The sequence below is a fragment of the Solanum dulcamara genome, chromosome 2 (genome assembly GCF_947179165.1).
Source record: "Solanum dulcamara chromosome 2, daSolDulc1.2, whole genome shotgun sequence".
Taxonomy (NCBI): domain Eukaryota; kingdom Viridiplantae; phylum Streptophyta; class Magnoliopsida; order Solanales; family Solanaceae; genus Solanum; species Solanum dulcamara.
Window position 1 is genome coordinate 69,833,065 of NC_077238.1, and position 22,570 is coordinate 69,855,634.

The 22,570-nt window shown below is 34.1% G+C and overlaps 1 pseudogene; it reads right to left on the reverse strand.

The window, feature by feature from the left end:
• Window positions 1-15,178: 15,178 nt before the first annotated feature.
• Window positions 15,179-22,346, reverse strand: LOC129872590 (uncharacterized; annotated as a pseudogene).
• Between the last annotated feature and the right edge of the window lie 224 nt (window positions 22,347-22,570).

The following is a 22,570-nucleotide window of genomic DNA, read 5'->3' on the forward strand; positions in this document are numbered from 1 at the left end:
AGTTTTTAAAATATTTGTATAAGATTGTGTTTTTTGAAATATTTGCAATCATTATATGTATTGATAGAGATGATTAATGTCCATGATATTTCTTAGTTTAAGTGTGCATTTCTTCATTTAAATCCCTCCTTCAATTTGCATTTCTAAATTCAATTAAGGACCTTTATTCTATGAATTTGAACTTTAGATGAAATAGTTATATTATATTCAGATCTCAACAAAGGATGAGGAATATGACAAACAAACAGGAACTGATAGGAGCTTTATGGTGGGAGGTCGATTACATTTGAAATTACAACCTTAGAGACAGATTTGTATGGCCACTACCATTTAACAAGTTAGCAACTAAGTATTATAAGCCATATTGATTGTGGCAAAAGTGGTGTGAGGGTCACGACGCGGGGTTCGTGTTGGACTCCAACCTTCTTCTTCATGCATTGCAAAATAATCTCAAGAAAATTAAGCCTTTAAATCTCAATTCCTATGTAAGTGTGGCGCGAGGCCCAATGCCAGGTAGGCCACCTAGCACCACAGACTCCTCTTCTGCAGCCGCTTTGGTTGCATTTTAGTTTGAGACAATTGGATTTGCTCTTCAATCCGTCTTTTGGGTCTTTTCTTGATGTTTTGACATCAACTCATTCTAATCATATCTAGTAGCTCATCACAACAATATTCAATAAACACAGAATATTCATAAGTAAGCTAAATCATGGGTAAATATGGTGTTTGGATGCGTAAATATACCTTTAAGCTAAATCATGGGTAAATATGGTGTTTGGATGCGTAAATATACCCTAGAGCACCTTTTAATAAGCAACATTAAGCATGCCACTTCTAAACTTTATGAATGTTCCTCTACAAAGGAGAATGATTAAGAAGTTTGCCGCAAAGAAGCAGATAATTCAACATTTGATCTATGTTGTTTGGATTCTTCAACAATATTGTGGAGTATGTGTCGGATCCTTTAAAAAATTAATTTTTGCAATCACATCAGTGTGACTATTGAGTACTGAATATGCAACTCATTATTCTAGAAGATCTTGAACTTAAAGACCCAATAATGAAGTTTTTGCTACTTTCTTCATGCGTGTGTGTGAGAGAGAGAAGCGAGAGAGAAGAGAGGGAAAACAACAGAAACATAGGTTTCTATTTCATTGGAGAAGAAGTAGAAGTTGAATTCTCTGGAGAAGAGGAGACTTAGCGCTAAAGTTCCTACTATTAAACTTGAAGATACAATATATCGTCACTTTGTTGTAAAATCCAATTTATCGTTTAATGGGTCAAATTTGACTCATTAAATAACAATAAGGTCATTTTTGGATCAAAATATTGACGGCAAAAGCATTTTTGGACCAAACTATAAACAAAAAACATTTTTATTCATTTCAAATAGTTTAAAGACATTTTTGACCATTTTTCCTTTTTAAAAAGTCTCTCTACGAATGGTAAATAAAGGTCATATGTTTGCCCTATCTAGTAATTCTTTGAATTCCAGCATACACTGCTAGAGTTTTTTTTTACAAAATCATCTTTTAGCTGTAGGCGTTTTTGTTTCAAATCGGCATACAAAATGACTAAGTATTTTCCAGTGGAGAACGCATTTTCGTCTTTTTAACATTATAAGTCCAACAAACGTGGGTTTAGCCCAAATGTATTTGGATGAAATCCTTAAATAGCCATAATGGCAATTAGGGATGGCAAAATCAAACCCAAATCGTCTAATTTAATCCAATTCATTTAAGTTTGGGTTAGTTTTTGATCTGCCTATTCATTAGCTCAACTCATTTAACTCAATTAATTAAAAATTGAGTTGATATGTAACCGAATTGGCTTATGAGAAATCTTGTTAAAATATTTTTAATTTTTTATCTTTTCAATTTGATATGTTATATATAGCCATAGTAAAGAAAAAATAATTTTATTAGGTACTAAAATAGTTTAAAATATGGTTGGGAATAAATACCGAAATACCAAATCGAACCGAAATTTTTTGGTTTTTCGATTTTGATACTTCGATTTTCGGTCCAATTTTTTATAAGTTTGATTTTTTGGTTCGTTTTTCAGTAGCACATTTTGTTGTATTCGGTATTTCGGTTAACCGAAATTAGTACATACTAGTACTATATTAGATATTTAATTATTAAATAATTTTTATAATTATTTCCTATTTTCCTTTTCTACCCTTAGCCTAGGTTTTCAATTTTGTTTCCTTACTCCTTAGGCAGCCTTCATTGATATAGATCTTTGAGAGACTGAGACAGTGAGACTCATCGAGACTTCTCACTTATCAGAGCCTTCGACGACCAAGCCTTCATCGACCAATGACGACCAAGTGTTCAACCAACGTAGTGCGTACATCGACCAGCGATGACCAACAAACAACAAACAGGCCTCCATCGACCAGGAAACAACAAACATGTTCAGGGGAGGAAGCACCATAACTAAAGTTTGATATGATGAAAATAATAAAAATAAATTAGACACGAGAATTTTTTGTGGAAACCACTCAAACAGATAAAGGGGAAAAACCACGGGGTAGAAGGATCTCACTATTAAAATATGGAGTACACTGCTCTCAAAGACAAGGAGAAAACAACAATTAACACTTCTTTCTTGTAAAAGGAACAACTACTAAAGTGGACACTCAAGACTACAATATTTATCTTAGTGTATAACTCTCTTTGTTTTGTTACTCTCTCTTTTTAGGATGATATAAATGAGGGCAAGAGGCCCTCTATTTATAGGAGATAAAAACGCGTTTCTGTCAAAAAGAGAAAACGCGTTTTCTACGCGTTAATTTGTCAATAGGCAGAAAAAATGTGTTTTTTGCTAAAAAGTCAAATGGTGGCAACCTCATTTTAACGTTTTTCTGCCAACCTAACCCTGCAGTTGCCAACATAGCTCTTGTCCGTTCCAACAAGGTTCTGTTTGTCCACTCTGTTACTCCATTTTGTTGTCGAGTACATGACATCGTGAATTACCTTTTAATCCCTTCTTGTTTACAGAAGTTATCAAATTCATCACCTGTGTATTCTCCTCCATTATCTGTCCTCAAACACTTGATCTTTTTCTCAGATTCAAGTTTCACCCGCGTTTTGAACTCTTTGAAAACTGAAAAAAACATCTGTCTTTCTCTTGATTGGATACACCCAACTTCTTTTGGAGTAATTGTCGATAAATGACACAAAATATTTCGCATCTCCTAGGGACTCCACCGGTGCTTGCCAGACATCAGAGTGGACCAGATCTAGTATTTCCTTACTTTTAGCAGATGAATTGTTAAACTTCAGTCTATTTTGCTTACTGGTAACACAATGCTCACAAAAGGATAGTGAAACCTTTTTGAGTCCTGGAAGAAGCTTTTGCTCTACAAGAATCTTCAAACTTCGTTCCGACATATGACCAAGTTTACGATGTCATATCATCGTTGATTCTTCAAATAAACTTGCTGACGCAGTTGATGCTTCTCCTTCTTGATCTGTTTCACCTTTAAGCACATATAAGTTTGCAGCAAGTTTTTCCACTTTCATCACTACAAGCGTTCCTTTGGATATTCTCATGACTCCACCATTAGTCTTATATGAACATCCATTATCATCTAGTTGTCCTAAAGACAATAGATTCTTTTTCAAGTCTTTTACATGTCGTACCTCTTGGATGGTGCGTACCGTGCCATCATACATCTTTATTTTGATGAACCCAATACCAATAACATCTAAAGCATGATCGTTTCCCATGAACACAGACCCTTCTGAGATAGGATTATATTGATGGAACCATTCTCTCCTCGAAGTCATGTGCCATGTTGCTCCTGTGTCCATGATCCAGACATCAGCGAAATATTTTCTGCCTTCATTATTTAATATTGCCTCACTAAATAAAATATCGCCATCATCTGAGGTACATGCAACATTCTCTTGAGCATTTGATGGCTCAGGGTGTTCACTCTTCTTTTTGAACCGACAATCTTTATTGAAGTGCCCTTTCTTGCCACAGTTGTAGCACTTGATATTCTTCTTACTTCTTAATTGAGATCTGCCATGATTGTGACTCCCACTGGGGCCACGTTCCGTTGGTCTTTCTCTCACCATCATCAAAGCTTCAGCTTGCTCCGAACTTGTTTGTCTGTCTTTCTTATTTTTGCATCGATTTTCTTCTTCCAAGACAGCGGCTGCAATTTCATCGAAAACTAGACTGTCTGTATTGTTCGTCAGATTGATGATGAGTTGATCATACGAGTCAGACAGACTTTGAAGTAAAAGCTTCGCACGTTCAGTTCCTTCTATTTTGCAACCCATTGTTGTAAATTACGAAAATAGAGTATTCAAAGTATTGATGTGTTCAGTAACCGACATGGACTCTGCCATTCAAAGAGTATACAATCTTCTTTTTAAAAAGATTTTATTATGCAAACACTTGACTTCGTATAATTCCGTAAGAGTATCTCATATTTCCTTCGCAGTCCATTTTTCAGCCACACTAGATAACACTTGATCAGCTAGTGTCAAGTGTAGATCAGCAACTGCATTGTTGTCTATGTCGTTCCACTTGCTATCATCAGTAAAGTCTGTGGGTCTGCCTTCAATTGCAGCTAGGCAATTGTCCTTTCTCAATATCGTTTTTATTTTCATTTTCCACAATGAGAAATTAGTCTCATTGAATTTCTCAACGTCAAACTTTTTGTACTCGACATTGTTATTTGCTTCACACCCTTATAGATCATTTTTGAATATTTTTGCGAACAATCATAACAAACTGTACCGTCACTAAAATTTACTATTCACATAAATAGTACTATTCACTGAATTTACTATTCACAAAAATTTACTATTCATGAATAGTATCTTCGCATAAAACAGACAGAATAACTGAGGGTTCTGATACCACTATTCGGGGGAGGAAGCACCACAACTAAAGTTTGATATGATGAAAATAATGAAAATAAATTAGACACAAGAATTTTACGTGGAAATACCTCAAACAGATAGAGGAAAAAACCACGGGGTAGAAGAATCTCACTATTAAAATATGGAGTACACTACTCTCAAAGACAAGGATAAAACAACAATTAATACTTCTCTCTTGTAAAAGGAACAACTACTAAAGAGGACATTCAAGACTACAATATTTATCTTAGTGTATAACTCTCTTTGTTTTGTTACTCTCTCTTTTTGGGATAATCTAAATGAGGGCAAGAGGCCCTCTATTTATAGGAAACAAAAATGCGTTTCTGTCAAAAAGAGAAAACGCATTTTCTACGCGCTAATTTGTCAATAGGCAGAAAAAATGTGTTTTCTGCCAAAAAGTCAAAAGGTGGCATCCTTATTTTAACATTTTTCTACCAACCCAACACATTTTTCTGCCAACCCTTTTTACTTTTAGTAAGCCACCATTTTTGACATTTTGACATCTTTGTTTCAAAATAGACCAGCGTATGTTTTTTCTTCTTCCATTTCTTCTTCGACCAGCAAATAGCAAACAGGCCCATAATGGAAAAACTGAATTTAATAAACCGAATCGAACCGAACTGAATTATTTCGTTATTCGATTCAATAATTACACAAATCGAAAATTGAAATAAAAAAAACCAAACCGAATCGAATAATAGAATGCCCATCCTTAAAAGAACAAATAAAACAATTAAGCTTAATAAAAATTGGGTTGGGTTGGGTCTTGACCCGTTATATAACTCATTACCTAACTATTTTGACTCAACCCGTTTTGACCAAAACTAATTTAAATTAGGTTTGATCTTGACCAATTGCTATCTTAACCCATTATGACCGTCCAAACTTGATCCAACCCACCTAATTGACACCCTTAATGCCAATTAAGTTTTGGCCAACTTATTAAAACTATTCAATAATTATCAGAAATAGTACTAATCGAGTTTTAGGATCCTTATTTAGAGTTAAGCTAATTTTTAAAATATTTAGTCAAATTTTACAATTTTTAAACTACGACTATTAGTACTGCTATCACTGTCTTTGCAACACTTTTTATACGTATAAGTACACCAATAGATCTTTTTAAGGTTATTATTTAAAGTATATTTAATATTTCTAATATAGTTTAAATGTAACAAGATAAGTAAATTCTGAATGTCCTATGTCACCCCTTACAGTTTGTATAAACCATGTTTAAAACATATTTGATATAGTTAAATGTAGTCACATAAGCAAATTCCAAATATTTTCTGTCTATCCTTTTTAGTTTGTATAATCATGCATACAAGCAAATCTGTAGATCTAACAAATCTCTTTCATTTCCTTTTGCTTTCTTTTATTGATAACTTGATTCTCCCTCCTCCCTCGAAGTAATCTTTTTCATTAATAGTTTCAGACTTGATCTACGCCACTACAAGTATTTTGAAATATTTTAAAGAGAAACATATAATAAGAAAACATCAAGACGATAAAAAGATCATTATATATGTAAGGAGATGGTACTAAACATTAATTATAATATTAATATCAAATGATTTGAGGTTATAAAACATAGAAATGACACTAGGTAGACATTTATGCCTTGTTGCACACATATTTAGATATATTCAATTTTAAAAGGTGAAATGGTCTAATGAACCCCTTTACTTGTATGAGTTTTTATTCTGAACCTTTCTAATTAACCACTTATCAACTGATTCCTTAACTGAGTAAAACGTAATATGTCAAATCCCTCTGACCATTGACCAAGCTTACGTGGCATTAAGATAGTTGAGTTGGCAAGAGAATGTAACTACATGCATGTAGAGACAAGTGAATATCATATTCAACTTTAAAAAAATATTAAAATTATAAAAAATAATAAATAGAAAAAACAAAACAAAACTTTCTTCTCCCAACCCACCTTCTTTTTCAGCCATCCCAACTCCCTTCCCTCCCCAACAATCTTCCAGCCTTCCCTACCCCCATTCCCGCCCCAACAATCTTCTTCACCCATCCCTGCCCCAACCATCCTCTTTACCCATCACCGCCCCCATCCCTGCTCTTCAGCCAGTCCCCACCTCTATCTCCGCCCAAATCTTTCTTCTTTCGCCATCTCTACCCAATCCTTGTCCCAACCTTCTTCTCCAGCCATCCCCACCCCCATCTCTGCCCAAATTCTTTTTTCTTCCTTCTATTTGCCCAATTGCCCCAATCTTTTTTCATCCTTCTCCTCACCCCCATTTCTCTCCTTTTCCCCTTCCTAGCCCTCTCCCAAAACAATTTCTCTTTTTTTTTCATATTTTCTTTCTTTCCAAAGAAACAAAAATGTGTTTGTTGTTGTAGATCTATTTTTTTGATAATTTACAACCCATAAGGTGACAAAGACTCAATAATCTTGTAGGATGAAAAGTGATTGTTGGATGTATTTATGAAATTAGGTAAAATGTGTTATGTAAAATTGTGTACAAATATTAGGATATATTGAGATATTTAATGGTGATTTATTGGCAACAATGGAGAAAAGAATTAGGGGAATGAAGATGGTGTTAATGGTGGTTGTGGATTGAGGGAGGTGGAGGAAAGGTGAGAGAAATAACTATTTTGTTTTATTTTTTAAAAATACAAAACTTATTATTTTTGTCTTTTATGAAGTAAAAAAATTGGTTAATAGTTATGAAATAGTTAATAAAAAAGTTATGAAATAAATATGACATGACATTAATATATCTGATGTGGCTATGACATGTCATTTATGTAACGGAGAGTGAGCTACACTCATGGTTGAAGGGGTTTAAAAGTCTCATTTTAATTGAGTATAAGAGTTCAATTGACAAATGATTAAGTAGAAGGGTCCAGAATACAAACTCATACAAGTACGAGGGTGGTCCATCAGACCATTTCGCCATTTTAAAAAAACTATCTAACTTCTTTTCTCTCTCTCTCTCTTCGTCTTCCTCTTTTTTCCTCGTCTTCTTTTTCTTCATCTCCCTCCTCTTCTTATTCCTCATCCTTTTTTACTTCTTCATCTTCCTTTTTTTGTTTTGTCTCCTCCCCTTCTTCCTCTTCCTCCTCCACCTCCTCCTTGTCTTCATCGATTTTGTTAACTATATCATTAAGAAACGACTCTGACACATCATTCTCAATTTTATTTTATTTTTTTGTTCTCCATTAAGAACATCATCAGGAACCTTAAAGGAATAACTTATGAAATTATAACTAATTGGCATTTGAGGTTTGTAAGAAATTTAGAGCAAAATCGATGGGTTGTGTATCTTATGTTTGCAACGGATTTATTTTGCTACGGGTTTCCAAAGTCTCTCTTTGAATCACTAGAAAACAAAATTTGATTAACAAACTAAATGTATATTTGTATTTAAATCGTTTGTTGATCATCAGACAGAAAGAATTTTCCTTTTCCTCTGTTTTTATTGTTCACGTTGTCTGTTTTCCCCTATTTTTGTTGTTCACGTTGTCTGTTTTCCCTTTTTCTTTGTAAATGAATCAATTCTATTTATAAAGAAGGGTTGAAAAGTTTATCAGTTACAAGGTAACTGGTCCCCCCCCCCACTCATTTTTTCAAAATGAGAGATAATTGGATCTTATCTCTTCTCAGAAACTTCTTGGATCGAGTAGGATTAGGTCGGTTTTATGAGCCTCACATAGGAATCCACTCACATGCGTAAGTAATTCACTACTTATATGAGAATACTTTTACTCAAAATACCCCAGACTTCGTTCACTACTTCAGTAGTTACTTATTTGATCCCTCATCCTCTTGAAAAGGTAAACTTGAGTTCATGTTTAGCTTTATATACACAACTAGTGTACTCATCCACGCTTCGCACAGTAATAAAAAATTTAAAAATTAATGTTAAAAATTAATTTTTAATAATTTTTTGTTGGAAAAAAATTAAATTTGAATTTGTAAAAAAAAAATTAAATGTGAACAACTCGTTTAAATTAGTACAAAATTCTCTAATTAGTTTTTTAACATGATTTAGTGACACTTGTATTTTCCAAGTTATTAGTGTAAGATAAAATTAAAGAGATTGATATTTATAAATTATAAAAAATCCAGAGATGAATAGTATATTTTATGAGGAGCTTAATACAAAAGCTTGAGAACAAAAGATTTACATTGACTTTAAAAACAAATTGTAATTGTTATACCCTATTTTAACTCGAGGTCAAACGATGTACAACACATTGATGATTCCTAAATTATTCAATTTTAAGGAGTCGCCACCTAATTATTTTTAAGGTAAATTAGGATACCTAAATGATCAACTAATTTTACTGCTGAAAACTGAATTCCGATTAGTAGTCTACTTAGCTTATGAGATTCTAGGTAAGGGTTCTAGTTATCCTAAAGGGAAGGGGTTAAGCATCCTTTAAGATTCATTAAAAATGATTACCGGCCAAACTTAGGTTAAATAATTAAACTAGAAAAAAGGTTGCTCAAATTTTGAAAACAAAGCTAAATAATTTAAAAAAGATTTTCGAACTTAAAATTAATATACGAATATTGTTTTACGCAAAAATAAGTGTGTTTAAATAAAAATGATTTTACTAGTAGCCTGGCCTAAAAATATTACTCTCTTTTATATATAAAAATGGAAGGTTGTCATTATAATGACCTATTTTAATTAGAGGTACTCAAACCCAAACAATGTATATAATGTTAACTATTGCATTCAAGAGTGAGAACATATTCAAATCATATATGCAAGTTTAATATGTAATAGCAATAATAGTACTAATAATAGTAGCAGTAGTAATAATAATAATAATAACAATAATAATAATAATAATAATAATAATAACGATAATAATAATGATAATGATAATAACAATAATAATAATAATAATAATAATAATAATAATAATAATAACGACAATAATAGAGATAATAATATTAATAATGGCAGTAAATATTATTATTGTCAATAATAATAGTAACACTAAATAATACTATTAACGAAAATAATAATAATAATAATAATAACAGTAAATAAAATACCAATGATAATAATGATAAAGAAAATAATACTAATAATAATAATAATAACACTAACAGTAAATAAATATACTAATAATAATGAAAATAATAATAATAATACTAACAGTAAAAAAAATAAAAAATATAACTCCAACTACTAGTAATGTTAATAATAAAAATAATAATAATAATACTAACAGTAAAAAATAAAAAAATATAACTCCAACTACTAATAATGTTAATAACGAAAATAATAATAATAATAATAATAATAATAATGGTAAAAAAAATACTAATAATAACAACGAAAAATAATAGTAATAATAATAATAATAATAATAATAATAATAATAATAATAATAATAATAATAATAATAATAGTAATACTAATACTAACAATAAAATAAATATACTACTACTTCTGTTAATAATATTAATAGCGAAAATAATAATAATAATAATAATAATGATAATAGCAGTAAATAAAATATACTAATAATAATGATAATAATAAGGATAATAATAATAACGAAAATACTAATAATAACAGTAAATAAATATACTACTACTACTACTACTAACAATACTAATAATAATAATAATAATAATAATAATGAAACAGAAAGAAAAAATAAAAAAAATAACAACAATAATGATAAAAACAGTAGCAGCAATAATAACAACAATAACCATAACAACAATAATAAATAATAAAAATGCTAAAAATATAAGCAAGCGGAATTGGATCCGAGTGAGATCATCTTGTTTTATTTGCTATTCGAGAGGTCTAAGATATCGGTTCCATGTGAGGGAAGTGATGATTTCATCGAGTCTTAAGGACTCGAATTTCTTAAAGTCCCAAATCAAGACTCCATTTTTGCTCCCAAAGTGTTCATGCAAATAAAAAAAATGACAAAATTAGCAAGATAATATTTTAGTACAACATTTTTTATCATAATAACAACGAAAAATAAAAGAAAAATGGAGTAAATATTACCTGTTGCTGGGCAGTGAACGGAAATGCTTTGATCACCGAATCTACACTCAAACTCGACTTACTTATAACTCAAACATGCAAAAGAAAATAAACACTAGATATTTCTAAGAGAAAGCGGGGTGTTTCAGACAACTCTTGTTGTATATTGATGGCTGAAAATTGATCAAAAAATCCTCTCTTCAATGAGCACAAAATGTTGGTATTTATAGAGGCTGAACTAGGAACTCAAAAGGGTTTTTTTTTCAAAGTTGCTATAATGTCCTCCTTTTTAAAAAAAATTTGAGGGAGGGTATTATAGTAATAAAAAAATAGAATGTCTAAAAAATAAAATCAAATCAAGGAGCATTGCTGTGTATGTATGGATATATTATAAAGAAAAGAAAAAGTGTAGTGGGATCTTGTCAACATTTGAAATTGTCGGGGAACATCTCCTAGTGGGTATATGGGTTTTTTTGTTTTTAGTTTAGTGGAATGTGCAGTAGATTGGTTAGTGTGGAGAAGATAAAAACTATTCTTGTGAGGGTCACAAATATTATATGGCAGACAATACTGGATGATATTTTATTCAAATAATAATAACTAATTAAAAATACAAGTTATCTTGAACATGAAGATGCATTCTTGTCATTATCAAAAAATAAAATAAAATAATAATAATAAAAAAATATATAAATTAAACTAGAAAGTAAATGCAAAGCATTTGATTACTAGAAAAATAAATGCATGAATACGAATGAGAAAATAAAATAAAATAAAATATTTTTTATTATTGTATAGTCTTTAAAGGTTATATATGAAATATGCATATATGTGTAAATATATATATATATATATATATATATATATATATATATATATATATATATATATAAAGGGAACAAAAGGTGATGGGTATTGTTGATGGGATGGGTATATTAATAGTAGCAGTTTTTACCTAGGGGACAAGTGGTATATAATTATATATATATATAAATAAATAAAATAATGAAATAATAAGCAAATATTTTCATACTGTCTTCTCATTGTTCGATATTTTCTTGTGCATGTGCAATTTGAAAAGCTAAAGTGTGCCTACTAAATTGTCGTAGATGACAAAGATAAAGAGTGGAAGAATTTTAGATGACCAATTTTAGAACAAGCTCAATTCAATTCTTAAAGTGACTTTTTACATTATGTAGTCTTAAAATATTATACGGCAAGAATAAGAAAAATAAATTAAAATACTACTAATTATAGAAAAAATAAAGACAAGAGTTTGCATACACATAAACAAGGGTAGTAGAAAATTATAGGATTTAAATTTCTATAAAAAACATGATAATTATTTTCAATTACTTAAGTTTGAGTAGATAATACTACTCAATATTTATGCCTGGTGAGAAAAAGATAGAACTCTCATATTTTATAAAATAATGAAGATCTAAATTGATTTGGACACTACAATGAAATAATAACACACTAAGCATAATTATACAAGCGTGATTTGAAAACAATAAAATATACGAAAGTTTGTTCCTACATTTTGGAGGGCCAAAATTGTCTGTCAACAGATGTCCCTCTTTGACCGGAGACGATGAAAAAGTTTTTGGGCAAAGAAATTGACGTAATAGCCAATTTTGTCCCGACCATCAATGCTGAAATGAAGTTCATAAAAATACGGAAATAAGAAAAAATTGTGAAAAATTATGATTTAACTTTGTTTCTGAATTGCCAACAAGTTTCGAGTTGCGCGAGAGTCAAGCTAAATGCAGTTATGAAGTTATGCCAGAATAAGCTGGAGTGAACTTGTAAATGCCCTAATTTATAAAATTGTGTCGGTATTAGTGAATGATAATAAAGACCGCCAAGGAAAAGATTAAAATTGAAAAAGTGAAGAGTTATTGAGAAAAAAAAATGAAGTGAAGTAAAAATGGACATTTAAGATGGTAAAACAAATGAAGTTGAAATTCGGAATCAACAAAGGTGAGAATAATAGGGGAGAATGAAGTAAGACCTAACCAAAAGAAATTATCTCAATAATGAGCTATGGCGAGACTGGATTTTAAAACTTGAATTATGGGAAGTAGGCCGAGTAGAGTTTGAGAGTAGATTTATGACCGTCGTTGGTGAGTTTAACTTTCCAACAAATATCCCCCGTTCACTGCTTAGAAATAGTTCCACGTTATGCTGCGGTTTCTGCAAAACTTAAACTTGATAAGATAATTAGTAAATATTAAATATAAAGCAATGTGCAATAAGCTTCATGGGAATGACACCTCTAGGGTGTGAGTATATGAAAATGCGGCCTTGCAAACAGTAATAACTTAATAAAATCAAAGCGTATGAAAAATAGAGTTGGCCAATGATTCATGAAAATGATGCCTTTCAGCAATGATTAATGAAATGAGGCCTTAACCCAAATAATTTATGGAGAATGCGACTTTTAAGTCTACAATTTATGAAAATGATGTTGTTGTTTTTTGAGTCAATGATTCATGAAAATGACGTCTTTGCAAATATTGCACTTTTGCAAGCATTTTGTGCAATTGTGTTTAAAGCGTTTGTGCAGTTCATTTGATAATATTTAAAAGCGTTTGTACAGTGCATTTGAATATATTAGAAAGCATTTGTGCAGTGCATTTGATAATATTTGAAAGCATTTGTGCAGTGCATTTGAATATACCGGAAAGCATTAGTGCAGTGCATTTGATAATATTTGAAAGCATTTGTGCAGTGCATTTGAATATATATTAGAAAGTATTTGTGCAGTGTATTTGAATATATACGAAAGCATTAGTGCGATGCATTTAGATATATTGGAAAGAATTTGTGCAATGCATTTGAATAAACTAAAAAGCATTAGTGTAATGTATTTGATAATATTTGAAAGCATTTGTGCAGTGCATTTGAATATATTGGAAAGCATTAGTGCGGTGCACTTGAATATATAAGAAAGCAATTATGCAGTGCATTCGACAATATCTGAAAGCATTTGTGCAATACATTTGAATATATTGAAAAGCATTAATACGGTGCATTTTAATATATAAGAAAGCATTTGTGTAGTACATTTGAATATATTAAAAAGCATTAGTGCAGTGCATTTAATAATATTTTAAAGCATTAATACAGTGTATTTGATAATATTTGAAAGTATTTGTGCAATGTATTTGAAAATATTTTAAGGCATTTGTGCAATGTGTTTGAAGATATCTGAAAGCATTTGTATAGCGCATTTAAAATTATTGGAAAATATTAGTGCGGTGCATTTGAGAATATTCATGCGGAGCATTTTAATATCATAGGTAGTGCAACTAAAAATATTTGTGTATCAAAAATATTTGGAATTTTCAAGAAGCTTGATTTAAAACATAAATTTATAAGTAATTCAAACCATTCGACATATGATCCTTTCGAGGCTATGAATATGTTGACCCCTTTGTTGGCCGATAATTCAGACAAGCCTGCATTCAAAAAAAAATTATGAGTTTTGGGGGAGGTTGATTCGCATTGACTTTGAAGCTTTGGCTCTTCATACTCCTTCTTTCTTCAACTTAGTTTGGACTTGCAATCCCCATCTATTCTAAATCTTGGCTAATACACAACAGGAAAATATTTGGTGAAAAGGTTCATATTAAAAGTAATAAGATAAATTATATATATATATATATATATATATATATATATATATATATATAATAGTAAAGAATTTCTGCAAAATTTTAGATTGCGACATGTCGTGAAACGAAGCAAACGTCCTTTTTCTGGAGTCTTTCTTCAACCTGATTATTCTATTTCCCATATACTCTTCAATTTTCTTGATGTCTTCTTGTAATGTTGCCCACAAAACTGTCCCAGTTTTGGTAAAGAGAGATAATGATATTTCATCATGATAACGAAAAGACCAAACCATACGTAATCCGTGAATACATTCCTTGAGAATTGAAACAAAGGAGCCGAGTCCTTTACTGGTTGCCTATGTATCCAATATGAACTAAACTATACGTAATTATCATATACGAAATAATAATAAGAAGGAGGGAAATGAAAATTTTCTCATAATGTGACCGAAGCCGATACAGGCCGCCTACGTATCCCACCAAGGAAATCAGGCCAGGCGTAGTTCATAGTACATAACAATGGGATCTTCTTTATAATTTCTTCTAAGTGACCAGACCCGATATGGGTTTCCTACGTATCCCGCCAAGGGAATCAGGTCGGAACATAGTTCTTCAATATTACATGAAATATTACATGAAAACAATATAAAGGCTCCTAGACATAGTATTTCTTAATCGCATCTGAATTGATGGCTTTCGGCCATATCTTTCCGTCCATTTCTGCTAGAATCACCGCTCCTCCAGTCAACACTCTGTGAACCACATAAGGCCCATGCCAATTAGGCGCAAACTTCCCCTTAGCTTCTTCTTGGTGCGGGAATATCCGTTTTAACACCAATTGTCCCAGCTTGAACTGTCTCAGTCTTACCTTTTTATTGAAAGCTTTGGCCATCCTATGTTGATAAAGTTGTCCGTGACAAACTGCATTCATTCTCTTTTCATCAATGAGCATCAACTGTTCATATCGGCTTTGTATCCATTTAGCATCACTCAACTCAGCTTCTTGGATTATCCTCAGGGATGGTATCTCAACTTTCATTGGTAATACTGCTTCTGTTCCATAAACCAAAAGATAAGGTGTTGCCCCAGTCGAAGTCCTAATCGTGGTGCGATAGCCGAGGAGGGCAAACGGCAAATTTTCATGCCAATGCTTATAATTATCAATCATCTTTCGCAATATTCTTTTGATATTCTTGTTGGCTGCCTCAACTGCTCCATTCATCTGTGGTCGATAAGGAGTAGAATTGCGGTGAACGATTTTGAACTTATCACATATCTCATGCATCAAACCGCTATTGAGATTAGCCCCATTATCTGTTATAATCGAATGGGGGATGCCAAATCTACAAACTATGTTATTGCGAACAAATCTGTCACCACCTTCTTTGTCACAGACTTATGTGAGGATGCTTCTACCCATTTTGTGAAGTAGTCGATAGCTACCAAAATGAACCTGTGTCTATTTGATGCGGCTGGCTCAATAGGACCAATGACATCCATGCCCCAGGCTACGAACGGCCAAGGAGAACTCGTCACATTGAGTTCATTCGGTGGAACTCGGATCAAATCACCATGAATCTGACATTGATGACATTTCCTCACGAAGCAAATGCAGTCTGTTTCCATAGTCATCCAGAAATATCCGGCCCGCACAATCTTCTTTGCCAAAGTAAAACCATTCATGTGTGGCCCGCAAGTACCCCCATGTATTTCTTCAATCAACTTGCCCGCCTCTTGGGAGTCAACACACCTTAATAAACCTAAATCTGGAGTCCTCCTATAAAGGATTTCTCCACTTAAGAAAAAGTGATTTGCAAGCCTCCGCAGTATTCTCTTTTGAATATTGCTTATGCCTTCTGGATAATCTCCTTCTTTGAGATACCTCACAATATCATAGTACCATGGTTCTCCATCCATTTCTTCATCTACATGGAAACAATAGGCTGGTTGATCCTGCACATTGATTTTGATTGGATCTATGTAATTCTTGTCTGGATGTTGAATCATAGAAGACATGGTTGCCAAGGCATCTGTGAATTCATTTTGAGCTCTAGGAATATGCCTGAACTCTATCTTGATAAATTTCTTGCATATTTCCTTCACACATTGCAAATAGGGGAGTATCTTCATATTCTTGGTGCTCCATTCGCCTTGTACCTGGTGAATCAATAAGTCCGAGTCACCTATAACCAACAATTCTTGTATATTCATATCAACAGCCATTCTGAGTCCAAGAATACAAGCTTCATACTCCGCCATATTGTTAGTGCATAGAAACTTGAATTTCGCTGAGACTGGATAATGATGACCTGATTCTGAGACAAGCACTGCCCCAGCACCGACTCCTTTAGAATTTGCAGCACCATCAAAGAACATCCTCCACCCATGATATTCTTCTAAAATATCCTCTCCAATAAATAACACCTCTTCATCAGGGAAATAAGTTTTAAGAGGTTCGTACTCTTCATCCACAGGGTTTTCAGCAAGATGATCAGCAAGCGCTTGTCCCTTGATGGCCTTCTGAGTGACATAAATAATATCGAATTCACTTAGTAAAATTTGCCATTTTGCTAACTTCCCCGTTGGCATAGGCTTCTGAAATATGTATTTGAGTGGATCCATCCTTGAGATGAGAAAAGTGGTATACGCGCATAAGTAATGTCTTAACTTTTGTGCAACCCAAGTCAAGGCACAACAAGTGCGTTCCAATAAGGTATACCGGGCTTCATAAGGCGTGAATTTCTTGCTCAAGTAGTATATAGCCTGTTCTTTCCTTCCAGTTTCATCATGTTGTCCCAACACACATCCAAATTCATTATTCGATACCGACATATATAGTAGCAATGGTCTCCCCGATTTTGGAGGTACCAAGACGGGTGGACTAGACAAGTACTCCTTGATTCTGTCAAAAGCTTGTTGACAATCTTCAGTCCATTTAATAGCAGCATCTTTCCTCAACAACTTGAAAATTGGTTCACAAATTATAGTTGACTGTGCAATGAATCGACTAATGTAATTCAGTCGACCAAGAAAACTCATTACATCCTTTCGACTTTTTGGAGGGGGCAAGTCTTGAATAGCCTTTATCTTTGAAGGATCCAATTCTATGCCCTTCCTACTCACAATGAAACCCAACAATTTTCCAGCAGGGACACCAAATGAACACTTCGCAGGATTTAATTTCAGATTATACCGCCTCAACCTATCAAAGAACTTCTTCAAATCTGTGAGGTGATTTGAGCTCTTTTGTGACTTGATAATGACATCATCTACATAGACTTCAATCTCCTTATGGATCATGTCATGAAAAATGGTAGTCATAGCTCTCATGTATGTTGCTCCTGCATTCTTGAGTCCGAAAGGCATTACTCGATAACAATACACTCCCCAAGGTGTGATGAATGCCGTTTTATCAGCGTCTTCTTCATCCATTAGAATCTGATGGTAGCCTGCAAAGCAATCAACAAATGACTGCAACTCATGCTTTGCACAATTATCAATAAGTATGTGAATGTTTGGAAGTGGAAAATCATCTTTCGGGCTGGCCTTATTGAGGTCTCGATAGTCTACACATACTCTGATTTTTCCATCTTTCTTTGGCACTGGCACTATGTTAGCTAACCATGTAGGATACTTTGTGACTCGAATGACGTTGGCATCGATTTGCTTAGAAACTTCTTCCTTAACTCTTAAACTCAGATCAGGCTTGATCTTCCTTGGCTTTTGCTTGACTGGGGGACAAGATGGATCAGTCGGCAACTTATGTGAAACAATGTTTGTGCTTAGACCCGGCATATCATCATAAGACCATGCAAATACATCCATATATTATCGCAAAATATCAATAAGTTCCTTTCTTTGAGACGGAGTCAAATGGATGCTAATTCTTATTTCTTTCATTACTTCTGAATCTCCCAAATTTACCGTCTCAGTTTCATCCAAATTTGGCTTTATTTTATTCTCAAAATGTTCAAAATCTTCAGTCAACTCTTCAGGCTGCACCTCTTCTTCATATTCCGCAAAGGATTGCTTGGTATTTGAGATTTGTTTGCTCGTTTCATTATATGTCACATTCTCGGTATTGGCAGATTCATGTATTTGCTCGCTGAAAGGGAGTAAAAATAAATAAATAAAATTTATAATTAAGTACAAAATTTTGAAATTTAAAGCAAAAAATATGGCTTAGACGTGGCATTTAAGATTTCAAAAGTGGAGGCAAAAAATTTAAAGATTCTTAAACATGATTCAGGCCTCAATTTTGAATCATGTTATTTCATTAATTCTAGTACAAATATCTACCAAGATTTCTGAGGAAACGGGGATGGGTTACAAGTCCAATTGTTCAAAGCATCTCCAGGCTCCACATCCCATATGGTCGGAATCTCGGTACAATCCTCCAAGATCATGTTGCATTCCACTTCTTCCATAAATAAGTTTTTGAGTCCTTCCACGAGGGTGTCTTCAGCATCTTCTTCTGATTCCTTTATAATATATGCCTTGGAAAATGACTGATTCAAGTGTGGGATGGGATGGGGAAATGAAATGTCACTTTTCCTTTTGAGATCGGCCAATGAGACTTCTTCAGGAGTAGGCTTGTATCCTAAACCAAAGGTGTATTTCTGGCCCGACAATTGAATTGGTTCCACTATTCCACCCAAGTTCACTCTAAGACCTCGACCAGGCATGAAACTATTCTTCAATATTTCCCAAGCCACCATCACAAGCACACGTGGTAATTTTACCCTTTCGGTTTGATGGACACACATAATCTCTTTAGTATAGAACACAGACCCATCCAGTTCTTCCATACTTTCAACAACAGGGATTGAATTGCCAGGATACATGGAATTACTACCTTCTCCATGAACAATAATCTCGTGGTGGTTCCAAACAAATTTCAAATTTTGGTGCAGGATAGAAGGGACCGCACCAGCCATATGGATCCAAGGCCTCCCAAGCAATAAATTGTAACTAGCAGGTATGTCCAATACTTGAAATTCTACCACGAACTCCTCGGGTCCAATTTGCAGTGGCAAATTAATTTCGCCAACGACTCCCCTTTGTGTCCCATCAAAACCTCTAACCTTCACATGACTTTCACGAATTTTCCCGATATCAATTCCCAAAGCTCGAAGGGTAATGAAAGGACAGATATTGACGACTGAACCATTATCAATCAGAACTCTAGAAATAAACTTGTCCCTGCACCTGACAGTAATGTTCAATGCTTTGTTATGTCCCAAACCTTCTGATGGTAATTCCTCTTCATGAAAACAGACTTTGTTTGCTTCCAAAACCTATCCTACCATGGCTGAAAGATTCTCACTTGTGATCTCGGCTGGAATATAAGCTTCACTTAGAACTTTCACCAAAGTGCTCCTGTGAGTTTCAGAACTCATCAATAATGACATCAAGGAAATTTGGGCGGGAGTCTTCTTCAACTGTTCAACAACAGAATATTCTTTTGTTGGCATTTTCCTCCAAAAATCCTCTATTTCAGCTTCTATCACGACCCTCTTTTGGTTACCTTCCTTATTTGGTCCGACTCGTGCAATACCTTCAGGGGCATAACATCGCCCCGATCTTGTCATTCCGGCAGCAACAACTTCTACAACTATCTTTCCTTTCCCTTTGTCCTTTGTGTTAGTTGAGTAACTCCAGGGAACTGCTTTAGTATCAAAATGAGTTGATTGAGCAACCAAAACTGTAATCGTAGGTTTAGGAACCAAAACTTCTACTTCAAATGGCGCTCGCGCCTGGATTGTGATAATGGGAGCAATAAAGGCTGATGCCATGACATTCTTCTCTTCTTTGATTGGCAAAATGGTCCCTTCCAAACTGCATTCTTCATCAATGGTGATCATGTTCACATTCCCATGATCTGGCAGAGGATTGTTATTTACATTGGGGGCAGCACCTCTGAGTTGAATAACTCCTTCTTTGATTAATGCCTCAATCTTATCCTTGAGAGTAAGATAGTTTTCGGTGTCATGTCCAGCAGCTCCAGAGTGATAGACGCAATGCTTAGTGTCATCATACCATCCGGGAAGGGGGTTGGGAATTCGTGCCTGGATTGGTTGGAGTATCCCTGCAGTTCTCAACCTTTCGTATAGTTGGGATAAAGGTTCGGCTAAAGGTGTATAGGTTTTGGGTGGTCTTCTTTCAAAGTTTGGGCGGGGCCTAGGTGGATTTGATGGGCGATTTTATGTTTGATAATGGGATTGAGGTGGGTATGTAGGTCGGTATTGTGAGGGATTTGGATAAGTAGGCGCTCTGGATGGATAATATATTGGCTGAGTGGTGTAAACTGGATAAGGGGCGACAGAAGGCTGGTAATATGTCTGAGGGACTTGGGTATACTGACTATGGTATGAAGGTTGGGGTAAAGGGTTTTGGTATGTTCACATTTGGTTTGGCCTACGTTCTTGGATGGTCATGACAGCGGACACTCCGTCCTTCTTCTTCTTAAAGGCTCCTCCAGTTGAATCTGACTGAATTGCTTTACTTGTTGCTTGCAAGGCTGCCAAATTAGTGATTCTCCCAGTTTTAATACCTTCTTCAATGAATTCTCCCATCCTTACAACTTTAAAGAACTTTTGTCCTACCACGCTTATCATCTTTTCATAATACGTTGCATCCTTTTGAGATTGTATAAAAAGAGAGGTCATCTCACTTTCTGTCATCGGAGGTTGAACTTTTGCAGCATCTGCTCTCCATCTCATGGCATATTCTCTAAAAGACTCTGTCGACTTTTTTTCTAATTTCATCAAATAGAATCTATCTGGTATAGCCTCAGTGTTGAACTTGAACCTATCCATGAAATCCTGTGCCATGATACTCCAACTATGCCATTTCTTCGGATCTTGACTTGTATACCAATCCAGTGCTTCTCCTATCAAACTCCTTATGAATAATTTCATTCTAATGGCCTCATCTTTCCCCACTCCAACTAGCTTGTCACAATACGATCTTAAATGAGCTCGTGGATTTCCCTTCCCATCAAACACATCAAATTTTGGTACTTTATATCCTGCAGGCAACTCGACATCAGGATGAACACATAAATCCTCATACTCAAACCCTTCGCACTCCTTGTGAAGTTGGATACTTTTGAATGCTTCTTTCAAATTATAAATCTCCCTAGCTACATTTTCATCTATTTTTGATCTAGCCTTTCTCTCCATCTCCTCATATGGATCGACTTCTGGCACGGTTGGCATTGGAGTAACAAAAGGCTGAGCTTTTGTTACATATACTTGTGGCACATATTGCATGTTAGGAGTTGTAGTATGTGTCACAGGTATATGTTGGATCGTTTGGTATTTTTGGATGAGTGGGTTGGTTTGGGTGAGTGGGGCTTTTTGGGTAGGTGGGTTAGTTTCGGTGAGTGGATCTTGGGTAAGTGTAGTTTGGAGGACTGGAGTTTGGGAAATATAAGGGGTAGTGAAAGGTAGTGGATTGGTTTGTTGTGAGTTGATATTTGCGAAATTGACTTGTGGTTGGTTGACGGGTTGTTTAGGAGCAGTCATATTGGTTTTGAAAGGGGAAGGATTTGGAGGGAAGTCTTGGGGCGAGGGAGAGTCAACAGGTGGAATAGTTGCATCTGCCCCATGTTCATGAAGTGGTGTATTTAGGCTAATGGATAAATTGGTAAGGTTTCGAAGTCGATCGATCTCTCTTTGCATATTGGCCATTTGTTGCATCAGGTTAGCAATATGTTCATTATAAGGAATAGGATCCCTTCCCCCTGAAGCCTCAGGTTCATCTCTTGGGATAGTGACAAGTCCTAAACCATCTTGATCGGATGCACTTGAACCAGTCATATCGGCGGGTGATCGGCCTTTTGATCTAGTGAAGTATGGATGATCCGCCAGTTCGTAGTCAACACGAATCAACCTTTGGGGAAATAAATTAGAAAGAAAAAAGAAACCTCTGTGAAACAAAAAGAAAAGAAATATATTAGTATAAATCGAATAATCAATTAGGCAAATAGTGTTGGCAAATAAGGGAACATGTACCGCATAGCAAATAAATCACATAGTAAGAA